Raw genomic sequence first — 13,202 nt, forward strand, 5'->3', positions numbered from 1 at the left:
CAATAATTATAAACGGTGCTGTATGAAAACCGTCAGAAATGTAGAAAACATTTGTGATGACGGATGCATCAAACACGGTTCAGGTTTTAGTTGCGTGTGCGATGAAGGGCATGCGGTTCAGTTCAATTAACTGTTTGCGATGAGGAGGAACAAAAGAAACGGGCAGCCAGATGAAAGCGTGTGCGATACACAACATACGGTTCACTCGGATGAACTGTTTGTGATTATGCAACACAAAAGAAACGGTCAGCTAGATCAAGGTGTGTGCGATATACGGCATGCGGTTCACTCGGATGAACTATTTGCGTTGAGACATGAGAACAGAAACGGTTCAACTTAACAAGATGTGTGTGATACGCGGCAAACAGGTCTGTAATAAAAAATGTGTGTGAAGACCGATAATAACACAGACGGTTGCTGCTAATAAGACGTGTGTGTTATGCGATGGGATTGCATACAGAACAACAACATATATATATATACACACACTTATAAGGACATGCTTGCATAACCAAATTAAACATCCACTTACATAGGTGGCTACCACACCCATTGCATTTGCACACACCAAAGTAAACTATTACATGCATAATTACATAGGTGGCTACTACACACATGAAATTTCTACACACCAATGAAGTAAACTATATATTACATGCATGATTAACTAGCATAAACGATCATCTGATCATCATCTACTTCTTGTGACGCTTGCTCTGCTTGTGGCTCGATCCGGGCTCGTCGATTTGGGTAACGAGGCACTTCCTCATGTCAATGATCCGCCTGTGCATCTCGTAGCATGTGTACATGCTCTTGGCCGCAAACCTGAGGTGAGGTTCATCCAGTTGCCGCATCTAGGCCCCGTGCCAGGATACAGGACTTGTTCTCTGGGCATCCTTCTTCCTCTTTTCCCCAAGGCGAGTTCGACCAGGGAGTCCTTCGTGCTGCCCCATACCGTGTAGTGGTCACGGATTTCGACAAAGTTCTTGTAGGACAGGCCCGTAACACTGAGCGCTTTTACATCGTTGGTGGTATCCACCATGGCGAACTTGTAGTTAGTGTTGTTGACAAACCTGTTGAAACGGTCGCAAGGCTCTGTGGCCATGAAGTAGTGGTAGATGAGGACATGATGGCGCATGCACAACTGGGCAACGGCAACCTTCGAATCTATGCCGGGACGACCGGCGGTGTACTGGAGGTCGATGCTGACCACCTTGTACTTGTCTCCAGCAAGCAACAGCTCAACGTTGTTGATGTAGTCGTCCAGCACAGCTGGGTCGATGGTGCACACCAACGAGAGATCCGTCTCCCTCGCGTGGGTCTCCACTCTATGCTCGCCGAACTCTATTGGAGCACCGCCGGACATCCCCTCTCCATGTGTCGTCGTGGGTGTGCTTGTTATGTTGTGGGGCGCGATTGAAAGGTTGAAGAGACTAAGGTTATAATGGCTGCGGGAATTAAAGGGGAAGCCGGACGGCCAGGGATATCGGCAGGCCCTGATGGCAGTTCTAATTTGCAGCGCGTAACTCCATCGTGCCGCATGTAACTGCATCGCATGGCAACGCGCGCGGCGCAACCGCATGCATATGGGGACCCCGACGTGATCGTGTGCACGCCCAACCGCTGGCAGAGCGCGCGCGGAGGGACGCGAGCAGAGCGCGCCGCGGTCGCCTCAAGGAAAAGTTGTCCACAAGCCGAGCACGCCGACAGACGCGAGCAGAGCGCGCCAACGGACGCGACAGAGCGCGCTGCGGCGCCTAACGGCGAGCATAGCGCGCTGCGGCGCCTAACGGCGAGCAGAGCTTGCCGAGGGACGCGAGCAGAGGACGGCACAGTGATACATGGCAAATAAGACGAACTGTGCGAGCGATGTCGGAGACATCAAGCACGAATCAGATTAGAGTTGCGTGTGCGATACATGGCAGACAGTTTCTCCATCAGAGCTGTTTGTGATGGAATAAGCCGTGTGTGTTGCGGGCAAACACTTGCTGGTGTATAACCTTAAATTTAACCAAAAAAGTGTTAATGCATGTTACAAAAATTGTATAGCTGGAAACTATGTTCAAATACGACTCCAACAACATAATCTATGGCGACATGCATTCATATTTTATTAGTTAAATCCTACTTATAAACCAGGATGGGGGTATAGTAGGTAATTAAATCGCAAACGTTTTTTATTAACTGTATGTGTACGTGTCCTCTCGTCCTCCTCTCGCACGTCTTGTCACCCCGTTGCCGCAGACGGCTTACAGCGCAAGCTTGCGCAGCGTGCGGGGGCGTTCTTTTGGCCAAACGGTGGCGCCAATGAATCGTCGGTGAGCCCATTCCCACCCAACCTCGCAGGTTCCCGCGCAAGCTTCCTGCCCGACTCAGTGAAATCCCCCAAAATCCCAATGCTTACCGGCCTGCTATAAAAACCCTCACGGCCAGCGAGTCCTGCGTCGCATTTTCCCCTCCCTCCCTGTAGCTTATCTCGTCTGCTTCTCCCACAACCGCTAATGGCACCGGTCTGTCGTCATCGCTCAGCCACTCCGCCGTCATCAGAGGATAGCTCCAGCTAGGAGGCTACACCGCGGTGGCGATGCAGTCCCCAGCGTAGTGTAGTGCGCGTGGCGTCCCTGTTGGGTGTGCGCGGAACACCCACCACACGCTCCGCCGCCGCTGCCCGTCAGCAGCTGTTGCCGGCCGCCGTTGCCGCCACACCACCGTCGAAAGCCAGGGCCATCTCCCGCTCCACCGCCGCGGCCCGAAGGCGGGAGGTGGCCGTCGTGGCCGCGACCCCACTGCCGGCCACCATGGCCATCACCCGCTCCGCCACTACGGCCGGAAGGCGGGAGGTGGTGGTCATGGCCGCCACCCCATCGTCGGCCGCCGGCCCACCGTCGACCGCCGGAATCATCATCCGCTCTGCCACCACCGCCCGAAGGAGGGAGGCGGAGGTGGAGACCCGCACGTGCGTCAGCGACCTTGCGCGCTACATCGAGTTCCTACGGGAGGAGGAGGAGGAGTGCCTTGTCGAGCACGCAAAGAGCCTTACCGCAGCCGTGGCCGCAGCACACGCCGACGCAGAGGCGAGGAATCACGAGATCTACGAGCAGTCCGGCCGCTTCGAGAGGGATCGTCTAGAGCGGCAGTGGGCGTTCGAGCTGGCGAGCGTCGCTGAACATGCAGTAGCGGCAGGCACCGTATTGCATTTGTCCAGCTTGTCGGTAGGCTCCTCCTCCTCCTCTGCCTCTTACAGAGCGCGCTCGGTAGAGGAGAGGCTGCCGGAAGTAGCACAAAGCCCCTCCATGGTAGTAGTATTTAGGGGCTATTTTGTTCAGTTCATCTGACTATAGATGTGTGGTCGAACTGTACAACGTACTTAAAATTAGCTAGTATATATAGTTGGACTAGCTATTTCAGTTTCAGTACGTGGTTGGCAACAATTGGGGAGAAGTTTGGTCGGTTCAGCTGTCGAGTTGAACTGTTTGTATAAATTAAGAACGACTACTTAATCTATGAATTAAATTTATGCTTAATTACTGAATTTTAGTTGCAAAAATTACATAGTGCTAATGATTTCTAGCTGCATATTTTGACAAATCGCAGTGTTACAAGGTTTGACAAATGACAACATTACTAGATCAACAAATGTAAATCTTTCCAGTTTGACAAATGGCAACATACCCAATATGACAGATGCAAATCTTACAAAATTGTTTGTACGTGGTTGCACACGGGTCATCCAAAACAACCGTTTGCATTGAAGGGATGCACAAATCCTGCGCTGCTCTCACTTTGCATACGGGTGTTCTATCTAAATCGTTTGTGATCAAGAGTTGTAGAAATCCTGCTCGGCACATTTTCTCTTGGCTTCCTGGGGAAGCTGTCGGTTTGCATACGGGTGTTCTAACTAAAACGTTTGCGATGAGTGTTTTATATTTAAAAAGCAAATTAAACTGCGGCTTGGGTGCCATTAATGGAGAGGATGCGAGCAAGGCGAGCAGCCATGGAAGTCAAAGGGCTCGCTTCCTAGTGAGCCTGCGCAGCGTACAGCTCGCACGCTTCCCGGTGAGTCTGCGCACTCGAGGACAGCTTGCACGCCTCTCGGTCAGCCTACACACCGGACGACGCTCACACACCTCCCGTTCAGTCAAGGTCAAGCAGCTGTCCGCACGACACCTCCTACATCCATTAAAACCAAGACACGTGGCGTCACGTGAATGGTTAACAGAATTTTGGATTTACTAGAATTTAAAAACCAGGCATCTCAATGTTTTGCCGGCAATCAACGGTGCCCTGGTGTTTGAAATTCATTCCCCTTTCTTCCATGGGACCTAAGCATGCACCCAACGACACAGATTTGATTTTTCAACCAATTTATATGCACTGGAGCATGTGCATGTAGTTCAAATTTGAATTATGCACATAAATGCATTGAAAACTCAGTTAATGCATAAAAATGTCCAAACAAACCCCGAAAAATCACAAAAATTCACACAACACTCCTGTTGTTCTATGTTGACACGAGAAAAAAATTGAAAGCAATAAGAGGCAATGGGTATCGCTTCGTCCCCAAAGGTGGGACGTTCCCTACCAAAAACCATCATGCTTGTTGTGAGAAGCTCCGGTTTGTGAGAAGCATATACCCAAACCTGCCCCAAATGGGACAAAATTTGTACCACGTGTCGGGGAAAACGACACCTATGGGATCACGAGGATCCCTTCTGCGGTTGGCGGGCGCGAGGTTGTGCAAAGAGCGGGTCTAGTAGTTAGCACGAGGAGGTTTTACCCAGGTTTGGGCCGCGGAGATGTGTAATACCCTAGTCCTGCTTTGGTCTGTATTTGAGCGTTCTTAAGCTCTTGAACTAGCTATGGTGCATGCGTAGTCCAAAAGGTCTGAATCGTTCCTCGGTACGCCTCGGGCCTCCTTTTACAGGGAAAAGGGGTCGCGACAGTGGCACACAGGAGGTGGAAAGTATGTACAGTGTACAAGCTTATCGCCTGACATCACAGGACAAAATGCATTAAATGCACTACTTAGGTGTGCTCTTACTTTATCGGGGAAGGCACGAAGCTCATCTCGTCTGTCGCCGCTTCGCCTTGCTCCGACACGCGTCCAGGCCAACGTGGCATGCATCGCCATGTAGGCTGGCTGGCTGCTGAGCTGGTGCGGTGGCAGGGTCTTCATGAAGATCTGCATGCCACCACGCAGGTGCTTGACTAGTTGGCTTAGGAGGCATGTACTGCCACGTGGGTACTTGCTTAGTTGGTGGGTCGGCCGCTGAGCTGGGGCGGTGACGGGGCGGCAAGGTCTTGCCGCGGTCTTGCTGATATTCCTAGCAAGGGTCTTGTCGGGGCCTTGCGGGCGCCCTCGGCAAGAGTCTTGTCGGGGCCTCGTGGGTATCTTCGGCAGGAGCCTTGCCGGGGCCTCGTGGGCATCCTCGGCAAGGAGCCTCGCTGTTGTCTTGTTTTCTGGTTCCTATCTAGGCCTCGCAGGCCCTTTGTCTTCACAAAGATCTGCATGTCACTACGCAGGCCCCTCCCGAGCCTTGGTTCCAATGTTGTCGATGGTGTCGGAACTCTCAGGCCCAAGGGTGGTGGTGGCTTTGCTGGTGATGGGTATGTTGCCCCGGCAAGGCTCTTGTCGGGGTTGCGTAGGCCGCCCCACCAAGGGTCTTGCCGGGGGAAGTCTATCTTGTTGCCTCGTCCTCTGTGCCCCTGGTTGGAGCGCTGCTCTGGTGGTCTTGTACATTTGCTTCCTTCCTCTGCCCCGCTAAGTGTGGCCGCAGGCGCGGCTCCGACTGCCCGTGCACAAGTAAAGGGGTACAAAGAAGGGCCCCTACTTTTGTACACCAACAGGAGCCCCGGGGCCTGGGCCACACATAAGTGCGACGCGTTGTTGGGCTAGGCCCAGAATGGTGCGCGGGCACGCGGGGCTGAGTTTTACCGCAGTAACTTCCCTCGCTAGTTGTGCTTCCCCATGACCCGTGTTGAATGCGCGACGTGGGGGTCGTGCATGGGGCGGTTGCTACACGCGCGCGTCACATTGTGGTAAATGGTAAAGAGGCGGCCTGCACCTTCCCCATAAAAAGGAAAAACCGCAGGCGCGCTGCTCATTTACCCTCTGCACCTTTTCCAATCTCGGAACCGCCGTTCCCCTCTTCTTTGAGGCAAAAAGTTCGAAGCTCTCGCCTCTGCTCGCCGCCACCGCGCCCCCGTTGCTCTCGATCCCTTATCTCTTTCTCAGCCGCCATGGCACCCAAAACCAGCAAGAGCAAGGGAGTGGCGAAGGATGCCGGGGAGAAGGAGGTGCCGGAGAGCGAGGCGGCACTTCAGATGTAGCACGCCTACTTCCCTTCGACGGTCGATGCGATCCACCTCAGGGACTACTTCTTGCCCCTGTGGGGGAGGGCGATGACGGGGCACCCTGCCATGCGCATCGTCCCCGCCGATTTCGCCAAGGCTAGCCCAAACCGGTACCCCTTCTTCGTCGACTACTTCTCTTGCGGGCTCTGCCCCCCTATTCTGACTTCTTCAACGACGTCATGCACACCTACAACTTCCATCTTCTGGATCTTATGCCAAATGCCGTGGCGTACATGGCCTTCTTCGCCCATCTCTGCGAGGGCTTCGCCGGAGTGCTCCCCAGCACGACGCTCTTCCGCCACTACTTCTACCCCCGCATCCAGCCAGGGGGCGCCATCTCTGGCTGCGTCACCTGGATCCTGAGGACTCAGGAGAAGAGCACGTACCTGAAGGGCGCCCAGAAGGAAAGGTGGGAGGAGTGGCGGAGTCGATGGTGCTGGATCGAGGAGAAGGATCCACCGGAGTTCTGCCGGGTTCGTCAGAGTCCGCCGGTCCGTCGCAAGGACTGGAGCGACCTTGATGTCAACGACAAGAAACTGTCTGTGGCCACCACCAGGATCCATCGCCTCACTGAGGCAGGGCTCACCCTCGAGATGGTTGGGACCGATTTCATCCGTCGCCGAATCGCCCCTCTGCATAACAAGGGGAGGCTGGCCTGGGATTATAGGAACGCGGCTGATGTCATGAGGCTCCGCCCCGGATTGAAGCACAACTTCACGGTGATGGGGCACGCCCATTTCTGCCATAGGCTCTTCCAGCTCAAGGTGAGTGACGACGGCAGGGCTGAGACGACTGGCAGGGCCGAGAAGGCCGGCAAGGCCATCAAGGCGTCTTTGTTTGGGTTGCCAATGGGGGTGGTCCCGCTGAGCAACAATTCTCACTAGACCGAAATCGTCGCCATGATGTCAGACTTCAACGCGCATGGCCTCGACCCAAGCTGGGCCGAGCTGGAAGCGGAGCGGGTGCAAGAGTTCTTCGACAATTTTTCGGAGAGGTACATCCGCGACGAGCCACTGCTCATCAAGGACACCACCAAGGAGGAGCTGGACTACATCGTGCTACCTCTTGAGCACTGCGTTGGTTTTCCCTTGAAGAGGAAAGGGTGATGCAGTAAAGCAGCGTAAGTATTTCCCTCAGTTTTTGAGAACCAAGGTATCAATCTAGTAGGAGGGCACGCACGAGTCCCTCGCACCTACACAAACAAATAAATCCTCACAACCAACGCAATAAAGGGGTTGTCAATCCCTTCACGGTCACTTACGAGAGTGAGATCTGATAGATATGATAAGATAATATTTTTGGTATTTTTATAATAAAGATGCAAAGTGAAATAAAAGGCAATGAAAATAGCTAAGTGTTGGAAGATTAATATGATGGAAAATAGACCCGGGGGCCATAGGTTTCACTAGTGGCTTCTCTCGAGAGCATACGTATTACGGTGGCTACACAAATTACTGTTGAGCAATAGACAGAATTGAGCATAGTTATGAGAATATCTAGGTATGATCATGTATATAGGCATCACGTCCGCGACAAGTAGACCGACTCCTGCCTGCATCTACTACTATTACTCCACACATCGACCGCTATCCAGCATGCATCTAGAGTATTAAGTTCAAAAGAACAGAGTAACGCTTTAAGTAAGATGACATGATGTAGAGGGATAAACTCATGCAATATGATATAAACCCCATCTTGTTATCCTCGATGGCAACAATACAATACGTGCCATGCTGCCCCTACTGTCACTGGGAAAGGACACCGCAAGATTGAACCCAAAGCTAAGCACTTCTCCCATTGCAAGAAAGATCAATCTAGTAGGCCAAACCAAACTGATAATTCGAAGAGACTTGCAAAGATAACCAATCATACATAAAAGAATTCAGAGAAGATTCAAATATTGTTCATAGATAAACTTGATCATAAACCCACAATTCATCGGTCTCAACAAACACACTGCAAAAGAAGATTACATCGAATAGATATCCACAAGAGAGGGGGAGAACATTGTATTGAGATCCAAAAAGAGAGAAGAAGCCATCTAGCTAATAACTATGGACCTGAAGGTCTGAGGTAAACTACTCACACATCATGGGAGAGGCTATGGTGTTGATGTAGAAGCCCTCCATGATCGATGCCCCCTCCGGCGGAGCTCCGGAAAAGGCCCCAAGATGGGATCTCACGGGTACAGAAGGTTGCGGCGGTGGAATTAGGTTTTTGGCTCCGTATCTGGTAGTTTGGGGTACGTAGGTATATATAGGAGGAAGAAGTACGTCGGTGGAGCAACGTGGGCCCCACGAGGGTGGAGGGCGCGCCCAGGGGGGCAGGCGTGCCCCCTACCTCGTGCCTTCCTGGTTGATTTCTTGACGTAGGGTCCAAGTCCTCTGGATCACGTTCGTTCCAAAAATCACGTTCCCGAAGGTTTCATTCTGTTTGGACTCCGTTTGATATTCTTTTTCCGTGAAACTCTGAAATAGGCAAAAAAACAGCAATTCTGGGCTGGGCCTCCGGTTAATAGGTTAGTCCCAAAAATAATATAAAAGTGTATAATAAAGCCCAATAATGTCCAAAACAGAATATTATATAGCATGGAACAATCAAAAATTATAGATACGTTGGAGACGTATCAAGCATCCCCAAGCTTAATTCCTGCTCGTCCTCGAGTAGGTAAATGATAAAAACAATTTTTTTGATGTGGAATGCTACTTAGCATAATTTTCAATGTAATTCTTCTTATTGTGGCACGAATGTTCAGATTTAATTTGATTCAAGATAAAAGTTTAATGTTGACATAAAAACAATAATACTGCAAGCATGCTAACCAAGCAATTATGTCTTATCAAAATAACATAGCCAAAGCAAGTTATCCCTACAAAATCATATAGTCTGGCTATGCTCCATCTTCCCCACACAAAATATTCATATCATGTACAACCTCGGTTTTAGCCAAGCAATTGGTTCATACTTTTTAACGCGCTTCAGCCTTTTCAACTCTTACGCAATACATGAGCGCAAGCCATGGATATAGCACTATGGTGGGAATAGGTATAATGGTAGGGGTTATGTGGGAAGACAAAAAAGGAGAAAGTCTCACATCAACGAGGCTAATCAACGGGGTATGGAGATGCCCATCAATTGATGTCAATGCAAGGAGTAGGGATTGCCATGCAACGGATGCACTAGAGCTATAAGTGTATGAAAGCTCAAACAAAAGAAACTAAGTGGGTGTGCATCCAACTTGCTTGCTCACGAAGACCTCGAGCATTTGAGGAAGCCCATCATTGGAATATACAAGCCAAGTTCTATAATGAAATTTCCCACTAGTATATGAAAGGACAAAACGAGAGACTCTCTATCATGAAGATTACGGTGCTACTTTGAAGCACAAGTGTGGTAAAAGGATAGTAACATTGTCCCTTCTCTCTTTTTCTCTCATTTTTTGGGCCTTTTCTCTCCTTTTTTTATGGCCTCTTCTTCTTTTTTTTCGTCCGGAGTCTCATCCCGACTTGTGGGGGAATCATAGTCTCCATCATCCTTTCCTCACTTGGGACAATGCTCTAATAATGATGATCATCACACTTTTATTTACTTACAACTCATGAATTACAACTCAATACTTAGAACAAAATATGACTCTATGTGGATGCCTCCGGCGGTGTACCGGGATATGCAATGAATCAAGAGCGACATGTATGAAGGAATTATGAATGGTGGCTTTGCCACAAATACAATGTCAACTACATGATCATGCAAAGCAATATGACAATGATGGAGCGTGTCATGATAAACGAAACGATGGCAAGTTGCATGGCAATATATCTCGGAATGGCTATGGAAATGCCATAATAGGTAGGTATGGTGGTTGTTTTGAGGAAGATATAAGGAGGTTTATGTGTGATAGAGCGTATCATATCACGGGGTTTGGATGCACCGGCAAAGTTTGCACCAACTCTCAAGGTGAGAAAGGGCAATGCATGGTACCGAGAAGGCTAGAAAATTGCGGAAAGGTAAGTGTACGTATAATCCATGGACTCACATTAGTCATAAAGAACTCATATACTTATTGCAAAAATTTATTAGCCCTCGAAGCAAAGTACTACTACGCATGCTCCTAGGGGAAGGGTTGGTAGGAGTTAACCATCGCACGATCCCGACCGCCACACAAAGGATGACAATCAATAAATACCTCATGCTCCGACTTTGTTACATAACGGTTCACCATACGTGCATGCTACGGGAATCACAAACTCCAACACAAGTATTTTTCAATTCCACAATTACTCAACTAGCACAACTATGATATTACCACCTTTATATCTCAAAACAATTATCAGGCATCAAATTTCTCATGATATTATAATTAAAGAAAATTGCCATGATATTTCAAGACTCTCAAAACAATATAAGTGAAGCATGAGAGATCAATAGTTTCTATAAAACAAATCTACCGCCGTGCTCTAAAAGATATAAGTGAAGCACTAGAGCAAAAACTATATAACTCAAAAGATATAAGTGAAGCACATAGAGTATGCTAACAATTTCTGAATCATGTGTGTCTCTCTCAAAAGGTGTGTACAGCAAGGATGATTGTGGCAAACTAACAAATAAAGACTCAAATAATACAACACGCTCCAAGAAAAACACATATCATGTGATGAATAAAAATATAGCTCCAAGTAAAGTTACCGATGGAAGTAGACGAAAGAGGGGATGCCTTCCGGGGCATCCCCAAGCTTTGACTTTTAGGTGTCCCTAGATTATCTTGGGGTGCCATGGGCATCCCCAAGATTTGGCTCTTGCCTCTCCTTGTTCCATAATCCATCAAATCTTTTACCCAAAACTTGAAAACTTCACAACACAAAACTTAACAGAAAATCTCGTGAGCTCCGTTAGCGAAAGAAAACAAAACACCACTTCAATGTACTGTAATGAACTCATTATTTATTTATATTGGTGTTAAACCTACTGTATTCCAAATTCTATATGGTTTATAAGCTATTTTACTAGCCATAGATTCATCAAAATAAGCAAACAACACACGAAAAACAGAATCTGTCAAAAACAGAACAGTCTGTAGTAATCTGTAACTAACACGAACTTCTGGAACTCAAAAAATTCAGCCAAAATAGGAAGACCTAGAAAATTTGTTTATTGATCAGCAGCAATTGGAATCAATATTTTATCACGTTCTGGTGATTTTTAACAATTATTTTCGTCAACAGAAAGTTTCTGGAATTTTCAGCAAGATCAAATAACTATCATCCAAGAAGATCCTATAGGTTAAACTTGGCACAAACACTAATTAAATCATAAAAACACATCTAACCAGAGGCTAGATAAAATATTTATTCCTAAACAGAAGTAAAAAGTAAAAAACTAAAAATAAAATTGGGTTGCCTCCCAACAAGCGCTATCGTTTAACGCCCCTAGCTAGGCATAATAGCAAGGATAGATCTAGGTATTGCCATCTTTGGTAGGCAATTCTTCAGTGAGACATCTATCATCCTTAGGAGTTTCTTTCTTTTTATTAATTATCAAACTTCTAGGCACATAACCAAAAAATTCATTTGTAGCAAATGGTTCCTTAATGATAGCAAAAAGATTGGGATGAATACTTATAGATTTGAGATCCGCAGTTTCCTTACTAGAGGATTCACCCTTATTTTTAGGAACATACATAAGCTTGGCAAATTTAGTATACCCTCAAGTTTATCGATTCTAGTGGAGTCCTGATTTATTCTTTCATTAACTATGGGTTCCTTCTCCTTAATATTTTTCAAAGTGAGTCCTACTTTAGATCCATATTGGGTAATTTGGTTGTGGATCTTTTTATCCAAATTTTCAATTAATTCTATGGTAGCAACTTTATTTTCAATAATTTCAAGTCTTTGCATTACATGCTCCAAAGTTAACATAGTTCCATTAATCAAAAGAGGTGGTGAGCCAAACAAATCTATCATAGCATTATAAGAATCAAAAGTATGGCTACCCAAGAAATTCCCTCCGGTAATGGTATCAAGGATATATCTGTACCAAGGAGTAGCGCCTACATAAAAATTGCGGAGAAGAACAGAAGTAGATTGCTTCCTGGTAGATCTATTTTGAGCATTGCAAATTCTATACCAAACGTCTTTTAGATTTTCTCCCTCCCTTTGCTTAAAATTAAGACCTTCATTATCGGGAGACAATGGAGAAGATAGGGGACTAGCCATAATGACAAGCAAGTGAAAAAGAGGCGAACGGAAAATAGAGGGTGAATAAAACGACAAGGGTGAAGTGGGGGAGAGGAAAACGAGAGGCAAATGGGAAATAATGTAATGCGGGAGATAAGGGTTTGTGATGGGTACTTGGTATGTTAACTTTTGCGTAGACTCCCCGGCAACGGCGCCAGAAATGGCTCGTTGTCGGGAGTCCAAATCTAGACTTGACCTTGTGTAAACCTCCCCGGCAACGGCGCCAGAAATCCTTCTTGCTACCTCTTGAGCACTGCGTTGGTTTTCCCTTGAAGAGGAAAGGGTGATGCAGTAAAGCAACGTAAGTATTTCCCTCAGTTTTTGAGAACCAAGGTATCAATCCAGTAGGAGGGCACGCACGAGTCCCTCGCACCTACACAAACAAATAAATCCTCGCAACCAACGCAATAAAGGGGTTGTCAATCCCTTCACGGTCCCCTACGAGAGTGAGATCTGATAGATATGATAAGATAATATTTTTGGTATTTTTATAATAAAGATGCAAAGTGAAATAAAAGGCAATGAAAATAGCTAAGTGTTGGAAGATTAATATGATGGAAAATAGACCCGGGGGCCATAGGTTTCACTAGTGGCTTCTCTCGAGAGCATACGTAT

The sequence above is a fragment of the Triticum aestivum genome, chromosome 3D (assembly GCF_018294505.1).
Source record: "Triticum aestivum cultivar Chinese Spring chromosome 3D, IWGSC CS RefSeq v2.1, whole genome shotgun sequence".
NCBI classification, from domain to species: Eukaryota; Viridiplantae; Streptophyta; class Magnoliopsida; order Poales; family Poaceae; genus Triticum; species Triticum aestivum.